Here is a 19,211-nt window from a genome sequence, read left to right as displayed (position 1 = left end):
TGGATTAGATTAGATTCCCCTACAGTGTGGAAACAGGCCCTTCAGACCAATAAGTCCACACCTATCCTCCAAAGAGTAACCCACTCAGACCCATTTCCCTCTGAATAATGCAGCTAACACCACGGGCAGTTTAGCACGGCCAATTCACCTAACCTTGCATATCTGTGGGAGGAAACCGGAGCACCTGGAGGAAACCCACGCAGACGCGGGGCAAATGTGTAAACTTCACACGGATAGTCGCCCGAGGCTGGAATTGAACTTGGGTCCCTGGCGCCGTGAGGTAGCAGTGCTAACCACTGAGCCACCATGCTGCCCTGTTGACTTACGTCCATATCCTTGGGTCTCCTCAGGTACCCTCAGGATTTCCTTCAAGTATGGTTGCCCATCTATGTTTGGACTGTGCCCATCTGCTGCCACCCCACCCCATTCACTAATACCAGAAGAGGCAGGACGGTTGGGGGAAAAAATCTAGGATTCTGTGAAAACTTATAGCAAGAGCATAGCCTTTCAGTCCATCAACCTCATGCTGGTTTTAATGATTCACATTATTTCCTCTCACTTCCTTTTCCCACCCCTTGCCATATGCTTGTCTCTATCTTGCTTCCACCCTCATGGTGCCCAGTGAGATTCCATCCTAAATGCATCACTGCCTTTCATCTCAACCATCCCATGTCAAGTTCCACATTCTGCAGGTGAACAGGCCTCTCCTGAAACCCTTGTGGACTTACTAACGGCTATCTTAAATTCATTCTCTGTGAGCATCACTAGCACAGCTGCCCATCATCAATTGGCCTAATATTAGGTGGCTACTCAATACTGAAGGCTGTTAGGAGTGAAGTACACCACTATTGGTCTGCAATCACATATAGTCCAGATTGAGTAGGGACAGCATTGATGAACCAGATGTAAATGATAACTGACATGTTTCTTTGTCGCTAATATGAACGCTAGCTTTGCATTTCAGTTTCATAATTAATTGACTTTAAATCCCACCAGTGGCCATGGTGGGATTTGAACCCACATTCCTAAATTATTAATCTGTTCCTCTGGATAATTAGTCCAGTGTGTCAATCACTATGCTACTGCTTCCCAGTATACACACTGGTGAAACTATTTTTCTATGTCCATACCACTTTCAGAATCTTGAAGACCACATCTTTCTGAAAGAAAAATAGCCTCATCCTGTTCAATCTTTCCAGGGGTGGTGGGGTGACCTTCCTCCCTCTGAGTCAGAAGTTCACACAGTGTTCCTCCCGAGAGAGAAAAGCATAAAATGCAGTGCAGTGCTGACAGAGCAAGTGCCGTGCTGTTGGAGGTGCTGTTTGTGGAGGACATGCTAAAACTCAATGACCTTATCCACCCTCAAGATACCATGGCTACTATTACAAAAGGTGGGGGGGAGAAAGGGTTTAGTAAGGGATTTCTTCACAGTCCTGGGGTCAATCTTAATTCATCAACCATCATCACAGTTAAAAACACACGCAAACATTATCACATTGCTGTTGGTGGGAGCTTGCTGTGTGTGAAATAGCAGCTGCGTTTCCTACATAACAGCAGTGCCTACATTTCATTGAATGGAAACCCCATTGATTGGATGCCCTCAGCTTGCAAAAAGGTGCCATACAAATGCAAGTCCTCCTTACATTTACCCTGCCAGTTCTGGTGTCAGCCTTGTGAATTGCTCTATTGCACCTTCTCCAAAGCCTCCTACCCTTGTTCAGTGGAGGTGTGCTTCCTTCTCGGCTCAGCCCTGCTCGTCGGAGGGGTATAGCGAGGGGCGGTGATTGCGAGGAAGGATCCGACTCCCGAGGAACCAGTCCGCGGTTGCTGCTCCTTCTCCTCCGCCGCTTCTCACGTACCAGTGAAGCGATGTTCATTTCAATTGCCCTCTCTGCAATTCCACAACGGCTGTTGAGCTGCTTCGTCCTGCTCTCTCTCCCTCTCTCTTTTTTATTATTATTCAGCTGGCATGTTGCCTAGCAACCCGTCTTCCCTGTTCTTTTTTTAAAACACCAATAGTGTTAACCTCTGAATTACCGCATGTGCTCTGGCAAACCTGCGAGTGACGTTACAAATAAGAGGAGGCCATTCAGCCCCTCTCAAGCTTGTTCCACTATTCAAAGAAATAAGAGTGCGATATGTATTTTAATTTCTTATCTATTTGCCTTGGTTACATAACATGAAGAAGTACTTCCTGATATCACAACAGAGCAACCTTGCTCCAAGGAATTATTGAAACCCCTGGCTCTGCATTCCATGACTATTAAATCCAGTGCCTATATCTCCATAGCACTGCAAATTGTTTTTCTTCAGGTACTCATCCATCTCTCTCTTGAAATCCATATTATCTCTGTCAACTCCTTTACTCAGCAGAACTGAGAATCTCTAGTCAGTGTACAGATGCTCCCAGGATGAGGGATGAAGAAACCCCTTTCAATGTGCAGTTATCTCCACGAGGGAGCAATACTAAGAAGCTCCACTTTGTATATGGTATCTCCACCAGGGAGAGACACTGAGAAACACAAGTTAGTGTACAGATATCTTCCTGAGAGAGGGGCAGAAACACCAGTCAGTGCACAGATATCTCCCTAAGAGAGGGGACTGAGAGACACCAGTCAATGTCCCTGTTAGAAAGTGACTAAGAGAGACCAGTCAGCATATAGGCGTCTTGCTGAGAGAAGGAACTGAAAGACTCAAGTTAGTGTACAGATATCTCTCTGAGAAAGAGAGGAGACTTCGAGATCCCAGTCAATTTCCAGATAACTCGCTGAGGGGTCTGAGAGTCAGGTCTGTGCTCAGATATCTTCCTGAAGGAGAGGGACTGAGAGCCCAGTCAGTGTATAGATTTCTTACTGAGGTGATTGAGAGACACTGGTCTGTGTAGATATCTCCATGAGAGAGGGATCTGAGAGACACCAGTCAGTATACATATATCTTACTGTGAAACAGGGGACTGAGACACTCCAGTGAGTGTTTAGGTATCCACTGAGTGGGAGGGGACTGAAAGATACCGGTCAGTGTACATATATCTCTTTTGTTGTAGGTCCTTGAAGACAGGAGTGGTGTGGTAGTGTTAGTTTTTCCTTTCATGACATTGTAGTGACATTTTTTCACTGTTGACCTGATAGAATTCATACATTTCCAGGCTGTGGTAAACCCATGTAATCACATATTCCTGGTGACATCTCACAATCCCCTAAATAACCAGAAGTTCTCCAAGGGACCAAATATTGTCAGCACAGATCAATCACATCATCCAAGACTAATCAGATATTCCCAGAATAATTACATAAGTCTATCCCCAAAGTAATCAAATCACCCCAGAGTAAATTTATATTCCGAAAGTAATCGTAGATTCCCAGAGTAATCTTATATTCACAGAATTATCACTCAAAGTAATCATTTCCACAGAATACTCACATATACTCAGAGTAATCACATATAACCACAGAGTAGGCAAACATTCCCAGACTAATCACATAACCAGAGAGGAATCTCTTAATTTCCTGAGTAATAATATCCCAAAGTGCTAAAGTAATCACATAAACTCACAGTAATCATGTGTAAATAGAGGAATACATAACCCTCAAGAAGAGTCATGTATCCTCCAAAGTAGTCACATACACCCTTTGAAATAAGACAGTCCCAGATTTATAAATTTCTCAGATTAATATTTCCAGAGTAATCACGTAACCCCAAAATAATTATATACCCCTCTGATAATTTTCCCGGAGCAATCATGTACACTCAGAGTAATCACATAACTTTTACTAATCACTGATTCCCAGAATTATCACAGACAGCAAGGAAAATCACATATCCTCACAGAATCATAGACTCCAAGAATAATCAATTTCCTTCGAGTAATCAAATATCTTCTGAATACTTACATATTTCCAGAGCATTCATGAATCTACAGAGTAATCACATAGAGAGTGTAATCTTATACACTCAGAGTAAATACAGAGTAATCACTTTTCTCCAGAGTAACCTCATACACATTTACATATGTCCAGAATAATCAGATATTCCCAGGGATGTTATATATCCCCATGGGAATCACACACTCAAAAAGTAATCACATTTTTCAGAATAATTACATATTCACAGGGTAAACATTTTCTCAGCATAATCACATATCCCAGAGTAATCATATATCTGCATGGTAATCACATATAGAAAGAGCAATTGCAAATCTGCAGAATACTCACATATACCAAGAATAATTATGTTTGACGAGAATAGTCAGTTGCCACTCAGGGCTGTAAATACACTTAAAATAATCACATATCCATGAGTAATTACATATACCGAGAGTAATTCCACAATCCCAGAATAATAACGTATCCACAGAGTTATTATAAATTTCTCAGAGCAATCACACATCCCATGAGTAATCGCACATGCCCAGAACAATTATATATTTTCAGATAATCACATATTTCACTAAATAATCATATAATCATAAAATATAACAAATCCCACAGAATAATTACACACACTCAGAGTAATCACATGCCCCCAGAGTAATCACATATCAGAGTAATCACTAATTTCCCAGAGTAATTGCGTATCTCTAAAGTAATCACATATCTCTCACAGTAATCACACATCATAGAGGCAAGCCCGTATCTTCGGGGGAATCAAATATCTCAGAGATTAGGCATATATCCCACAGAATAATCACCAGCAAGAACTATACATGTCTTGATAGTAACTTATTCTCCAGAGGAGTTACAATTTATCTCATAATAATCACATATCCCACAGGTTAATCATGTATTCAACAGAACAATCATGTTTTTGTATATCCCAAGGGGTCATTGTGAAAGTCATAGAGTCATAGAGACGTACAGCATGGAAACAGACCCTTTGGTCCAAACCATCCGTGCCGACAAGATATCCCAACCCAATCTAGTCCCACCTGCCAGCTCTCTCAAAACCCTTCCTATTCATATACCCATCCAAATGCCTTTTAAATGTTGCAATTGTGCCAGCCTCCACCATGTCCTCTGGCAGCTAATTCCATACACGTACCACTCTCTGTGTGAAACAGTTGCCCCTAAGGTCTCTTTTATATCTTTTCCCTCCTCACCTTAAACCTGTAGTCCTGGACTCCCCCACCCCAGGGAAAAGACTTTGTCTATTTATCCTATCCATGCCCCTCATGATTTTATAAACCTCTATAAGGTCACCCCTCAGCCTCCAATGCTCCAGCCTGTTCAGCCTCTCCCCATATCTCAAATCCTCCAACCCTGGCAACATCTTTGTAAATCTTTTCTGAACCCTTTCAAGTTTCACAACATCTTTCCGATAGGAAGGAGACCAGAATTGCACGCAATATCCCAACAGTGGCCTAACCAATGTCCTGTACAGCCGCAACATGACCTCCCAACTCCTGTACTCAATACCCTGACCAATAAAAGAAAGCATACCAAACGCCTTCTTCACTATCCTATCTACCTGTGACTCCACTTTAAAGGAGCTATGAACCTGCACTCCAAGGTCTCTTTGTTCAGCAACACTCCCTAGGACCTTACCATTAAGTATATAAGTCCTGCTAAGATTTGCTTTCCCAAAATGCAGCACCTCGCATTTATCTGAATTAAACTCCATCTGCCACTTCTCAGCCCATTGGCCCATCTGGTCAAGATCCTGTTGTAATCTGAGGTAACCTTCTTCGCTGTCCACTACACCTCCAATTTTGGTGTCATCTGTAAACTTACTAACTGTACCTCTTATGCTCACATCCAAATCATTTATGTAAATGATAAAAAGTAGAGGACACTGCACTGATCCTTGTGGCACTCCACTGGTCACAGGCCTCCAGTCTGAAAAACAACCCTCCACCACCACCCTCTGTCTTCTACATTTGAGCCAGTTCTGTATCCAAATGGCTAATTCTCCCTATATACATGAGATCTAACCTTGCAAACCAGTTTCCCAAGGGGAACCCTGTCGAACGTCTTACTGAAGTCCATATAGATCACATCTACTGCTCTGCCCTCATCAATTCTCTTTGTTACTTCTTAAAAAAACTCAATTAAGTTTGTGAGACATGATTTCCCATGCACAAAACCATGTTGACTATCCCTAATCAGTCCTTGCCTTTCCAAATACATGTATATCCTGTCCCTCAGGATTCCCTCCAATAACATGCCCACCACCGACGTCAGGCTCACTGGTCTATAGTTCCCTGGCTTGTCCTTACCATTCTTCTTAAATAGTGGCACCATGTCAGCCAACCTCCAGTCTTCCTGTACCTCACCTGTGACTATCGATGATACAAATATCTCAGCAAGAGGCCCAGCAGTCACTTATCTGGCTTCCCACAGAGTTCTAGGGTACACCTGATCAGGTCCTGGGTATTTATCCACCTTTATGTGTTTTAAGATATCCAGCACTTCCTCCTCTGTAATATGGACATTTTGCAAGATGTCACCATCTATTTCCCTACCGTCTATATCTTCCATATCCTCTTCCACAATAAATACTGATGCAAAATACTTGTTTAGTATCTCCCTCATTTTCTGCGGCTCCACACAAAGGCCGCCTTGCTGATCTTTGAGGGGCCCTATTCTCTCCCTAGTTAACCTTTTGTCCTTAATCTATTTGTAAAAACCCTTTGGATTCTCCTTAATTCTGTCTGCCAAAGCTATCTCATGTCCACTTTTTGCCCTCCTGGTTTCCCTCTTAAGTATACTCCTACTGCCTTTATACACTTCTAAGGATTCACTCGATCTATCCTGTCTATACCTTACATATGCTTCCTTCTTTGGCTTAACCAAAACCTCAATTTCTTTAGCCATCCAGCATTCCCTATACCTACCAGCCATTCCTTTCACCCTGACAGGAATATACTTTCTCTGGATTCTCGTTATCTCATTTCTGAAGGCTTCCCATTTTCCAGCCATCCCTTTACCTGCGAACATCTACCTCCAATCAGCTTTTGAAAGTTCTTGCCGAATTCCGTCAAAATTGGCCTTCCTCCAATTTAGAACTTCAACTTTTAGATCTGGTCTATCCTTTTCCATCATTATTTTAAATCTAATAGAATTATGGTCGCTGGCCCCAAAGTGCTCCCCCACTGACACCTCAGTCACCTGCCCTGCCTTGTTTCCCAAGAGAAGGTCAAGATTTGCACCTTCTCTAGTAGGTACATCCACATACTGAATCAGAAAATTGTCTTGTGCACACTGAACAAATTCCTCTCCATCTAAACCCTTAACACTATGGCAGTCCCAGCCTATGTTTGGAAAATTAAAATCCCCTAGCATAGCCACCCTATTATTCTTACAGATAGCTGAGATCTCCTTACAAATTGGTTTCTCAATTTCCCTCTGACTATTGGGGGGTCTATAATACAATCTCAATAAGGTGATCATCCCTTTCTTATTTCTCAGTTCCACCCAAATAACTTCCCTGCATGTATTTCCGGGAATATCCTCCCTCAGCACGGCTATAACGCTATCCCTTAACAAAAATGCCACTCCCCCTCCTCTCTTGCCTCCCTTTCTATGCTTCCTGTAGCATTTGTATCCTGGAACATTAAGCTGCCAGTCCTGCCCATCCCTGAGCCATGTTTCCATAATTGCTATGATATCCCAATCCCATGTTCCTAACCATGTCCTGAGTTCATCTGCCTTCCCCGTTAGGCCCCTTGTATTGAAATAAATGCAGTTTAATTTATTAGTCCTACCTTGTCCCTGCCTGCACTGACTGTTTGATTCTTCCCAACTGTACCAGTCTCAGATTGGTCTCTTTCCTCACTATCTCCCAACCAATCCTACACCCCCACCTTACTAGTTTAAATCCTCCCGAGCAGCTCTAGCAAATTTCCCTGCCAGTATATTAATCCCCTTCCAATTTAGGTGCAATCCGTCCTTCTTGTCCAGGTCACTTCTACCCTAAAAGAGATTCCAATGATCCAAAAATGTGAATCCTTCTCCATACACCAGCTCCTCAGCCATGCATTCATCTGCTCTATCCTCCTATTCCTTCCCTCACTAGCTTGTAGCACCGGGAGTATTCCAGATATTACTACTCTTGAGGACCTCCTTTTTAAATTTGTGCCTAACTCTCTGTAATCACCCTTCAGAATCTCAACCTTTTTCCTTCCAATGTCATTGGTTCCAATGTGGACAATGACTTCTTGCTGACCCCTTTCCCCCTTGAGAACATTCTGCACCCTCTCTGAGACATCCTTGATCCTGGCACCAGGGAAGCAACACATCATTCTGATTTTTCACTGCTGGCCACAGAAACATCTGTCTGTACCTCGGACTAGAGAATCCTCTAACACAATTGTTCTCTTGGTATCCGACGTAGCCCTCGTTGCATTAGAGCCAGTCTCAATACCAGAAATTTGGCTGTTCGTGCTACGTTCCCCTGAGAATCCATCACTCCCTACATTTTCCAAAACAGCATACCTGTTTGAAATGGGTATAGCCACAGAAGACTCCTGCACTAGCTACCTACCTCTCTTTCCTGGAGTTAACCCATCTATGTGACTGTATCTGAGACTTCCTCCGTTCCTATAACTGCCATCCATCACATACTGTTGCTGTTACAAAGTCCTCATCGCTCCTAACTGTCTCTCCACCCAATCCATTCGATCTGATAAGATTTGCAACCAACAGCATTTATTGCAGATATAATCCGCAGTAACCCTTAAACTCTCTTTAAACTCCCACATCTGACAAGAAGCACATATCACTCTACTAAAGGCCATTTTTGCTCCTTCACAATCTATAGACCCAGAAAATAACACCATCTTATTCCTCTGCAAAACACTGTCCCAGGTTAAATTAATATCTATAGCTTATATTTTAAGTTTAATCAAGAGACATAAATGCAAAAAACATATAATCAAGAAAGAACCCACTCTACTGACTACTGCAGACTTTCTGTAGGCCACTTAAAACAATTAACTTATCTGATTCTGTGGTGTGAACTTCGCCCAAACAGTTCCTCCAAGATCAGTTGTGAATTTCACTGTTTGTTAATTTTCCCAGATGCACTCAAATGTCCAGCGATACATGAATTCAAACAGCAAAGGCAGTAACTGTACAGGTACACTGTGGTGTCAGTTTCTTTCTCTCTCTCTCTCTCCTGCACTGTCCTCACCATGTGCTTCCTTTGTCTGCTCTTCTCCCTTTTAAAACTGCTGTTGTTTTGACTTTTTTTTTCCAAAGTTCCAAAACAATGCAACAGCATATAAAACAGTAATTGCTGCTCCTGGAATTCGAGGAAATCACCTCCAGCACCTGATATACCTCAAAAAAAGGAGCAGCTGTTACAGCCAGAAATTTTTCCTGTCCTCCATCTTGGATTACCCAGAGTCATGGGGAGATAACTAACCAGAATAATCATGTCGAGCCTCCACTTTGAATAGCGTGGTGAGGAAAGAGGACGGGGAGAAACACGGGCTGCTAGGAAAGTAAGTTTTTCCCTCTTAACTTACCTCGAGAGACGGGCCTCCATTTTGAACAGAGTGGCGAGTAGAGATGGTGGAGTGAAATGACAATACCTGTTAAGTCAGTTTTTCCCAGTTAGAAAGGGACTTACCTCAAGAGTCGAGCTTCCATTTTGAACAGAGCAGCGAGGAGAGAGGGCGGAGAGAAACGAGGGCTTCTGGAAACTTTTTAAGTGGGTGAGATCTAAACTGAGACCCTACACCGTAGGGACTCCCTCCCACCATTCTCCTTTAACCTTACTAAGAGTCTGTAAACTTGGTAAATTTTCAGGTTTGCGCATTTTTTTTTGTTTCTTGTCTTCCTTGTTTAGTCCTGTGTGGGCTTTCAGATTAGCAGGGTATGGCTGATAGGGCAGTTGCATGTTCCTCCTGCAGAATGTGGCAGGTGAGAGACATGACACATGTCTCTGCAGGAAGTTCACCCAACTCCAGCTCCTCGAAAACTGAGTTAGGGAACTGGAGCTGGATGAACTGTGGATCATCTGGGCGGCTGAGGGAGAAATTGAGAGGTAGGTGGTCACTCCTCAGACACAGGATAAGGACAGCTGGGTTACAGTCAGGGGGAGGAAAAGGAACCAACAGATAGAGCAGGGATTCCCTGTGGCCGTTCCCCTCAGCAATAAGTATACCGTTTTGGATACTGGTGGTGGGGATGGCCTACCAGGGGAAAGCTGTAGTTGTCAGGTCTCTGGCACTGAGCCTGGCACTATGGCTCAGAAGGGAAGGGAGGAGAATAGAAAAGTACTAGTGGTAGCGGACTCGATAGTTAGATGGATTGACAGGAGATTTTGTGGTCAGGAACAGGACTCCCGGAAGGTATGTTGCCTCCCTGGTGCCAGGACATGGGATGTTGCCGATCGGGTTTACAAGATTCTGAAGGGGGAGGGGGAGCAGTCAGAAATCATGGTACATATTGGCATCAATGATATAACCAGGAAAGGGATTGAGGATCTGAACAGTGACTACAGAGAGCTAGGTTGGAAGCTGAAGACCAGGACGAGTAGTGATCTCAGATTTGCTACTGGTGCCACAAGATATTGAGGTGAGGAACAGTCAAGGAGTGCAGCTTAACACGTGGCTGAGAGACTGGTGCAGGAAGGAGGGCTTCAGATACCATTGGGATGCCTTCTGGGAAAGGTGGGACCTGTACATGAGTTTCACCTGAACTGGAGGGGCACAAATGTCCTGGGTGGGAGATGTGTTTGTGTGGTTCGGGAGGGTTTAAACTAGTTCGACCAGGGGTGGGCACCAGAGCTACATATCTGAGAGGGGGGTAGTTGTAGATGGGATAGTGACAGGACAATTTTTTGGGAAGGCTTTTCAGATGATGAAACAAAGGGATTGGTTAAAGTGTGTCCGCTTTAACACAAGGAGTGTCAAAATAAGAGTGATGAACTTAGAGCATGGATCAGTACTTGGGGTTATGATGTTGTGGCCACAATGGATGTGTGAGTTTCACAGGGGCAGGAATGGTTGCTAGATGTTCCGGGGTTTATAACATTTAAAAAGGACAGGGAGGGTGGAAAAAGAGGAGGGGGTGTGGAATTGTTAATCAGAGGGTGCATCACAGCTACAGAAACACAGGTTGTTGAGGAAGGTTTGCCTATTGAATCAGTATGGGTGGAAGTTAGGAACAGCAAGGGAGCAGCCACCTCACTGGGAGTTTTCTACAGACCTCTAATAGCAGTAGGGAGATTGAAGATCTCATAGGTGAGCAGATTCTGGAAAAATGCAGCTGTAGCAGGGTTGTTGTTATGGGTGAATTCAACTTTCCCAATATCGACTGGAACCTCCTCAGTGCAGATGGTTTGGAAGGAGCCGTTTTTGTCAGGTGTGTTTAGGAGGGTTTCCTTACTCAGTATGTAGATCGACCAATGAGGGGAGAGGCCATTTTAGATTTGGCGCTTGGCAATGAGCCAGAGCAGGTGTCACATCTCGCGGTGGGAGAACACTTTGGTGACAGTGACCACAACCGCCTCACATTTACCATAGCCTTGGAGAGGGAAAGGAGCAGTTACCAAGGGAAGATAAGAAATTGGGGAAAAGGAAATTATGACGATATCAGACAGGAGTCGGGAAGAACAGATTGGGAGCAATTGTTCCACAGAAAGGGCACAGCAGACATGTGGAGACTGTTTAAGGAGCAGTTGTTGCAAGTGATGCACGAATTTGTTCCTCTACAGGCAAGAAGGGGTAAGATTAAGGAGCCTTGGATGACGAGAACAGAGGAGCTTCTTGTAAAAAGGAAGAAGTCAGCTTACGTAAGGTGGAGGAAGCAAGGGTCTAACATGGCTTTAGGGGATTACAGGCTTACTAGAAAGGAGCTCAGAAGTGGACTGAGGAGAGCCAGGAGGGGGCACAAAAAAAAAGCTTGGCAGGAAGGATTAGGGAAAATCCATACGTGAAGAATAACAGAATGATCAGGGAGAAGGTAGGGCCAGTCAGGGATAGCATAGGGAACTGGTGCGTGGAGTCTGAGCAGATAGGGGAAGCCCTAAATGAGTTGTTTGCTTCGGTTTTCACTAAGGAAAGGGACCTTGTTGTGAACGAGTTCTTTGAGGAGCTGGGAAATAGGCTTGAACAGATCAAGATTGATGAAGTTGATGTGCTGGAAATTTTGGCAAACATTGAGATTGATAAGTCCCCAGGGTCAGACCAGATTTATCCTAGGCTGCTCCGGGAAGTGAGAAAGGAGGTTGCTAAGCCGCTGGTGAAGATCTTTGCTTCCTCACTCTCCACGGGAGTCCTACCTGTGTGTTGGAGGGAGGCAAATGTTGTTCCTCTTTTCAAGAAGGGGAATAGGGAAATCCCTGGCAATTACAGACCAGGCAGTCTTACGTCTGTGGTCAGCAAGGTTTTGGAAAGAATTCTGAGGGATAGGATTTCTTACTATTTGGAAAAACATAGCGTGATTAAAGGCAGTCAGCATAGCTTTGTGAGGGGCAGGTCATGTGTCACAAACCTTACTGAGTTCTTCGAGGAGGTGATGAGACAGTCGACAAAGATCGAGCAGTGAACATGTGTATATGGACTTCAACAAGGCATTTGGTAAGGTTCCCCATGGTAGGCTCATTCATAAAGTCAGGAGGTATGGGATACAGGGAGATTTGGCTATCTGGGTTCAGAATTGGTTGGCTGACAGAAGGCAGAGAGTGGTTGTAGATGGAAAGTATTCTGCCTGGAGGTCAGTGTTGAGTGGTGGCCCGCAGGGCTGTGTTCTTGGGCCTCTGCTCTTTGTAGTATTTATAAATGACTTGGATGAGGAGGTTGAGAGGTGGGTTAGTAAATTTGCAGATGACACAAAGGTTGGAGGTGCCGTTGATAGTATCGAGGGCTATTGCAGGCTGCAGAGTGACATAGACAGGATGCAGAGCTGGGCTGAGAAATGGCAGATGGAGTTCAACATGGATAAGTGCGAAGTGATGCATTTTGGAAGGTCGAACTCAAATGCTGAATATAGGATTAAAGACAGGATTCTTGGCAGTGTGGAGGAACAGAGAGGTCTTGGTGTTCAAGTGCTTAGATCCCTCAAAGTTGCCACCCAACTGGATAGGGTTGTTAAGAAAGCATACGGTGTTTTGGCTTTCATTAACATCGAGTTTAAGAGCCGCGAGGTTTTGCTGCAGCTCTACAGGTCCCTGGTGAGACCACATTTGGAATATTGTGTCCAGTTCTGGTCACTCTACTATAGGAAAGATACAGAGACTTTGGAGAGGGTGCAAAGAAAATTTACCAGGATGCTGCCTGGAGTGGAGGGCTTGTCTTATGAAGAAAGGTTGACTAAACTCAGACTTTTCTCTCTGGAGAGAAGGAGGAAGAGAGGTGACCTGATCGAGGTATACAAGGTAATGAGAGGCATGAACAGAATCAATAGCCAGAGACTTTTCAGGATTAACTGGCATGAGAGGTCATTGTTTTAAGATATTAGGAGGAAGGTATAGAGGGGACATCAGAGGTAGGTTGTTTACACAGAGCTGTGAATGTCAGCGATGGTGATGGAAGCAGAGTCATTAGGGACATTTAAGCGACTGCTGGACATGCACATGGATAGCAGTGAATTGAGGGGTGCGTAGGTTAGGTTATTTTGTTTTAGATTAGGAATAATCCTCTGCACAACATCGTCGGCCGAAGGGCCTGTTCTGTGCTCTACTTTTCTAGGTTCTATGTTCTATATACAATTTAATCCTATGCCCGACAAAGTAACAAAGTTTTCTACAGAATATTCAAGCTACCCATAGATTCTTTATATACCATACAGACTGATCTTGCATGCCAGAATACTTACATATCGCACAAAGTAAATGAATTCAGCACGTCTGAATGTCACACATTACTCAGAGGTATTACTACTTATACAAAGTAGCAAGCTAACATCCCAGGAATAAATCTACCTTCAAATAATCACATATGTCCTCACCAATTGAATAACCCCAAAGTGATCATATACTTTAGCAGACTAATTCTGTATCTTAAGAGTAATCATGTAACACCCTGATTAATCATATTAATTTTGGGTAATCAAATACTGCAGGACAGCAGTAAGTGAGCTTCAGAGTAACAATATGCCCTGGCTTGATATTCAGAAGATATTAAACTTGAGCTTTGTTCTTAGAAAAGTTGCATTAAGCTTGCATCAAATCTCGTCCACTCTTCAGGAACTGTGCACAGTTAAGGATGTCATGTTATTGAAAGAAAGTCCTATTGAGTTACTGAAGAAACTACAAAAAGAAATTACCAGATGTGAGAGGACATAATTTTTAGGAAATAATTAAGAGGCTGGAGAAATTTCCTTTTGCAAAGGGAAAGCTGAAGGGTGACTGGTGTGATAGATTTCTTCAAAATGTTGACTGAGTTTGATTGAGTATGGAGATGAGAGGCAATGGCAAGTGTTCAGGATCATAAATATATCATGGTCACACATCGGTCTATCAGGGGATTTAGCAAAAACTCTCTGACCCGGAGAGTGCTAAGGATGCGGAGCTACGAACCACCGTCATGTGATAGTCAGCTGAGCTGTGAAGCTGGAGAAAGGAATGCAGAAACGTACTAACAAAGAGGAGTGAGGAGGCTTTTGTGAAACATAACTGTCAGTGTTGACCATAGAGTAGGCCATGCAGCCCCTTGAGCCTGCGCGATCATTCAAGTCCAAACGCTGGTCATCCAACTCAATGCCATTTTCCTGATTAATTCAATATAATCAAATGGCCTCAGTGATAGTCAAACACCCCACCCCCAGTGGTAACCCAAGCACCAGTAAGACTACCCTTAGTGGTCCTTGGTCCAGTCTTGGTCTTTGCCCAGTTGTGATCCTTGTCCCAGTGGTGGTCTTTGATCTAGCGATGGTCTTCTTCCCATTGGTAATCCTTGTCGGAATGGTAGTCTTTGACCCAGCGGTGGTCTTTGTACCAATGGTGGTTTTTGTCCCAGTGGTTATCCTTGACTCAGTGGTGGTCTTTGTCCCAGCAGTGGTCCTTGTCCCAAGCATTTTTTGTACATTTGTGAGATGTCCCTAGTTACCCTTGAGAAGATAATGGTGAACCACTGCAATCCACTTGTGTAGGTTGACCCACGATGCCACTGGGGAGGGAATTCCAGGATTTTGATCCAGCAACAGTGAAGTAATGGCAATATATTTCCAAGTCAGAATGGTGAGTGGCTTGGAGGGGAAATTCCACATAATGGTGTTTCCGTGTATCTACTGCCCTTTTCCTTCGAGATTGAAGTGGTCATGGGTTTGGAAGGTATTGTCTGAGGATCTCTGGTGAATTTCTGCAGCGCATTTTGTAGATAGTACAGACTGCTGCTGAGAGTTAGTGGTGGAGGGAGTGGAATGCTTTGCATGTAGTGCCAGTGGGCTGCTTTGTCCTGGATGGTGTCAAACCTCTTCAGTGTTGTTGGAGCTGCACACATTCAGGCAGTATTCCATTACAGTCCTGACTTGTGCCTTGTCAATAATGGATAGGCTTTGGGGTATCAGGAGGTGAGTTACTTGCCACAGTATTCCTAACCTCTGACTTGTTCTTGTAGCCACAGCGTTTATGTGACAAGTCCAGTTGAGTGTCTGGTCAATGGTAACCCCCTGGATGTTGATAGCGGGGGAATTCAATGGTGGTAACCCCACTGAATGTCAAGGGGTGGTGATTCAATAGTCTCTTAGTTGTGAAGGTCATTACCTGGCATTTGTGTGGCGCGAATGTTACTTGCCACTTTTCGGCCCAAGCCTGGATGTTGTCCAGATCATGTTGCCTTTGAATATGGACTGTTTCAGTATCTGAGGAACTGCAAATGCTGCTGAACATTGCGCAGTCATCGTTGAACATTCACACTTTTGACTTTATGATGGAGAGAGGGTCATTGATTTAGCAGCTGAAGATAGTTGGGCCTAGGACACTTCCCTGAGGAACTCCTGCAAAGATGTCCTGGAGCTGAGGTGACTGACCTCCATCAACCATCACCATCTTCCTATGTGCCAGGTATGACTCCAAACAGCAGAGAGTTCTCCCCCTGATAATCACTGATTCCAGTCTTGCAAGGGCTCTTGATGCCAAACTTGGTCAAAGGCAGTCTTGATGTCAAGGGCTGTCATTTTCATCTCTACTCTGGAATTCAACTCTTCTGTCCATGTTTGAACCAAGTTAAAATTAGGTCAGGAGCTGAGTCGCTCTGGTGGAACCCAAACTGGGCGTCACTGAGCAGATTATTGCTGAGCAGTTGGTGCTTGATAGCACTGCTGATGACACCTTTCATCACTTTACTGATGATTTACAGTAGACTGATGGGGTGCTAATTGGCTTGGTTGGATTTGTCCTGCTTTTCTTAAGGGCAAAATTGGGCAAATTTCCACATTTTTGGGTAGATACCAGTTGGTAAGTGTACTGAAAGAGCTTGGCTAGGAGAGTGTCAAGTCCTGGAGCACAAGTCTTCAGTACTGTTGCTGAGATGTTGTCAGTGCCTATAGCCTTTACAATATCCATTGTCTCCAACTGTTTCCTGACATCACGTGGAATGAATTGAATTGCCTGAAGACTGGTATTGTTGAGGACCACTGGAACAGGAAAAATGGATCATCCATTCGGCACTTTTGGCTGAAAATTGCTGTGAAAGCTTCAGGCTTACCTTTTGCAGTGATATGGTGGGCACTTCCATCATTGAGGATGGGGATATTTGTGTAGCCTCCTCCGCCAGTGAGTTGTTTAATTGTCCACCATCGTTCATGAGTTGATGAGGCAGGACTACAGAGCTTAGATCCGAACCATTGGTTGTAGGATCACTTAGCTCTGTCTAACAATTGCTGCTTATGCTGTTTGACATATAAATAGTCCTGCTTAGTAGCTTTGCCAGGTTGACACCTCATTTTCAGGCCACAGAATCATATAGCATGGAAACAGACCCTTCGGTTTAACTGGTTCCACGCTGACCATGTTTACAAAGTAAACAAGTCCCACCTGCCTGCGTTTGGCCGATAACCCTCCAAATCTTTCCTATTCATGTACTTATCCAAATGTCTTTTAAATGTTGCAACTATAATTGCATCCACTACTTCCTCTGGTAGTTCATTCCACACACTAATCACTTTCTGTTTCAAAACGTTGCTTCTCATATCCTTTTGAAATCTTTCCCCTCTCACCTTTAAATTATGGCCCCTCGTTTTGAACTCAGGGAAAAGACCTTCACTATTTACCTTATCTGTGCTCCTCATGACATTATAAACCTTTATAAGGTTACCTCTCAAAATCTTTCACTCCAGTGAAACAAAGTCCTAGCTTATTTTTACAACTCAGCCCTCCATTCCTGAAAACATCCTGATAAATCTTTTCTGAACCATCTTGCCTCCTGCAATCTCCATTGAACCAGGGTTGATCCCCTGCTTAATGTTAAAGGTTGAGTGGAGCAGATGCTGGGCCACGAGGTTACAGATTGTACTGATGTAGAATTCTGTTGCTTTTGATGTCCCACAGTGCCTGATGGATGCCCAGTTTTAAGTTGCTAGATCTGTTCGAAGTCTGTCTCATTCAGCACAGTAATAGTGTCACACAACATAAGGGAGATTATTCTCAATGTGAAGACGGGACTCTGTCTCCCCAAGGACTGTGCAGTGTCCACTCTTACCAATACTGTCATGGACAGATGCATCTGCAGACGGCAGATTGGTCAGGGTGAGATCAAGTATGTTTTTTCCCTCTTGTCGGTTCCCTCACTACTTGCTGCAGACCCAGTCTAACAGCTGTATCCTTCAGGACCTGACCAACTCCATCAGTGCACTGGTGCCAAGCCACTCTTGTGGTGGACATTGAATTCACCCATCCAGAGTACTTTTGTGCCTTGCCATCCTCAGTGCTTTCTCTATGTATTATTCAACATGGAGGAGTATTAATTCATCAGTCAAGGGAGGATGAGGGTCAGTGGTAATCAGCAGGAGGCTTCCTTGCCCATGTTCAACCTGAAGCCATGAGACTTCATGAGGTCTGGAGTCAATGTTGAGGACTCCCAGGGTAACTATCTCCCGACTGTATACCACTGTACCGTCACCTCTGCTGGGTCTGTCCTACTGGTGGAACAGGATATATCCAGGAATGGTGATTGTGGTGTCTGGGACATGGTCTTTAAGGTACGATTCCGTGAGTATGACTATGTCAGGCTATGACTTGACTAGTCTGTGAGACAGCTCTCCCAATTTTGGCACTGGCCCCCAGATGTTGTAAGGAAGACTTTCCAGGTTTGATCAGAGTTGTTTCTGCTGTTGTCTTTTCTGGTGCTGGGCTTGGTGCCAGGTGATTGTCCAGTTTCATTTCTTTCAGACTTGTGTAGCAGTTGGTACAAATAAATGGCTTGCTAGGCCACTTTAAAAAGGCAATTGAGATTTAACCACATTGCTGCAGATATGCAGTCACATGTCGGCCAGACCAAGTGAGGATGGCAGGTTTCCTTCTCAAAAGGATATTTGTGAACCAGATGGGTTTTTTTCTACCAATTGACAATGGTCAGCTGTAGATTCTTAATTCCAGATTTTTTGAATGGTATTCAAATTCCACTATCTGCCATGGCAGGATTCAAACCAGAACATTAGCTGAGTTTCTGTATTAATAGGAAAAAGTGAGAACTGCAGATGCTGGAGATCAGAGGAATAAAGTATGGTGCTGGAAACGCTCAGCCAGTCAGGCAGAATCTGAGGAGCAGGAGAGTCGACGTTTCGAGCATAAGCTCTTCATCAGGAATGTATAACCTCACTGCAAAGCCTCTTCCAAGAATGCCCACCTTGAAGAAATTCTCTTCCTCACCAACACTCCTGATGAAGAGCTTATGCTTAAAACATCAACTCTCCTGTTCCTCGGATGCTGCCTGACTGGCTGTGCTTTTCCAGTGCCACTCTTTCTGAACTAATAGTCTAGCGATAATACTAGTTGGCCATTGCCTCGCCCCTTGGGAGGTGATCAGTGGTGGTCCTTGTTCTCATGGTGGTGTTTGTCCCAATGGTGGCGGTCCCAATGATGTACAGGGCCCTGGTGAGACCACACCTGGAGTACTGTGTGCAGTTCTGGTCTCCAAATTTGAGGAAAGACATTCTGGCTATTGAGGGAGTGCAGCGTAGGTTCACGAGGTCAATTCCTGGAATGGCAGGATTACCTTACACTGAAAGACTGAAGCGACTGGGCTTGTATACCCTTGAGTTTAGAAGGCTGAGAGGGGATCTGATTGAGACATATAAGATTATTAAAGATTGGACACTCTGGAGGCA

General features: G+C 44.1%; 1 protein-coding gene across 17 annotated transcripts in view; it reads right to left on the bottom strand.

Moving 5' to 3' along the window:
• LOC122541389 (ras/Rap GTPase-activating protein SynGAP-like) overlaps nucleotides 1-19,211 on the bottom strand; it is a 1,066,559-nt gene that overhangs the window by 621,316 nt on the left and 426,032 nt on the right. The window contains exon 1 of one of the 17 annotated variants that reach the window (XM_087979372.1): nucleotides 1,712-1,852. The exons of the other annotated variants lie outside the window; for them this stretch is intronic. The gene's annotated coding sequence lies outside the window, so the exon portion shown is untranslated. Of the gene's footprint in view, nucleotides 1-1,711; nucleotides 1,853-19,211 lie in introns of those variants that run through there. 17 annotated transcript variants of the gene reach the window in all.

This window comes from Chiloscyllium plagiosum, unplaced genomic scaffold, assembly GCF_037043375.1.
Source record: "Chiloscyllium plagiosum isolate Xiang-an unplaced genomic scaffold, Cpla_swu_hap1 HiC_scaffold_35, whole genome shotgun sequence".
NCBI lineage: Eukaryota > Metazoa > Chordata > Chondrichthyes > Orectolobiformes > Hemiscylliidae > Chiloscyllium > Chiloscyllium plagiosum.
The sequence above is the reverse complement of the archived record's forward strand: the minus strand, read 5'-3'. Positions and strand labels throughout refer to the sequence as shown.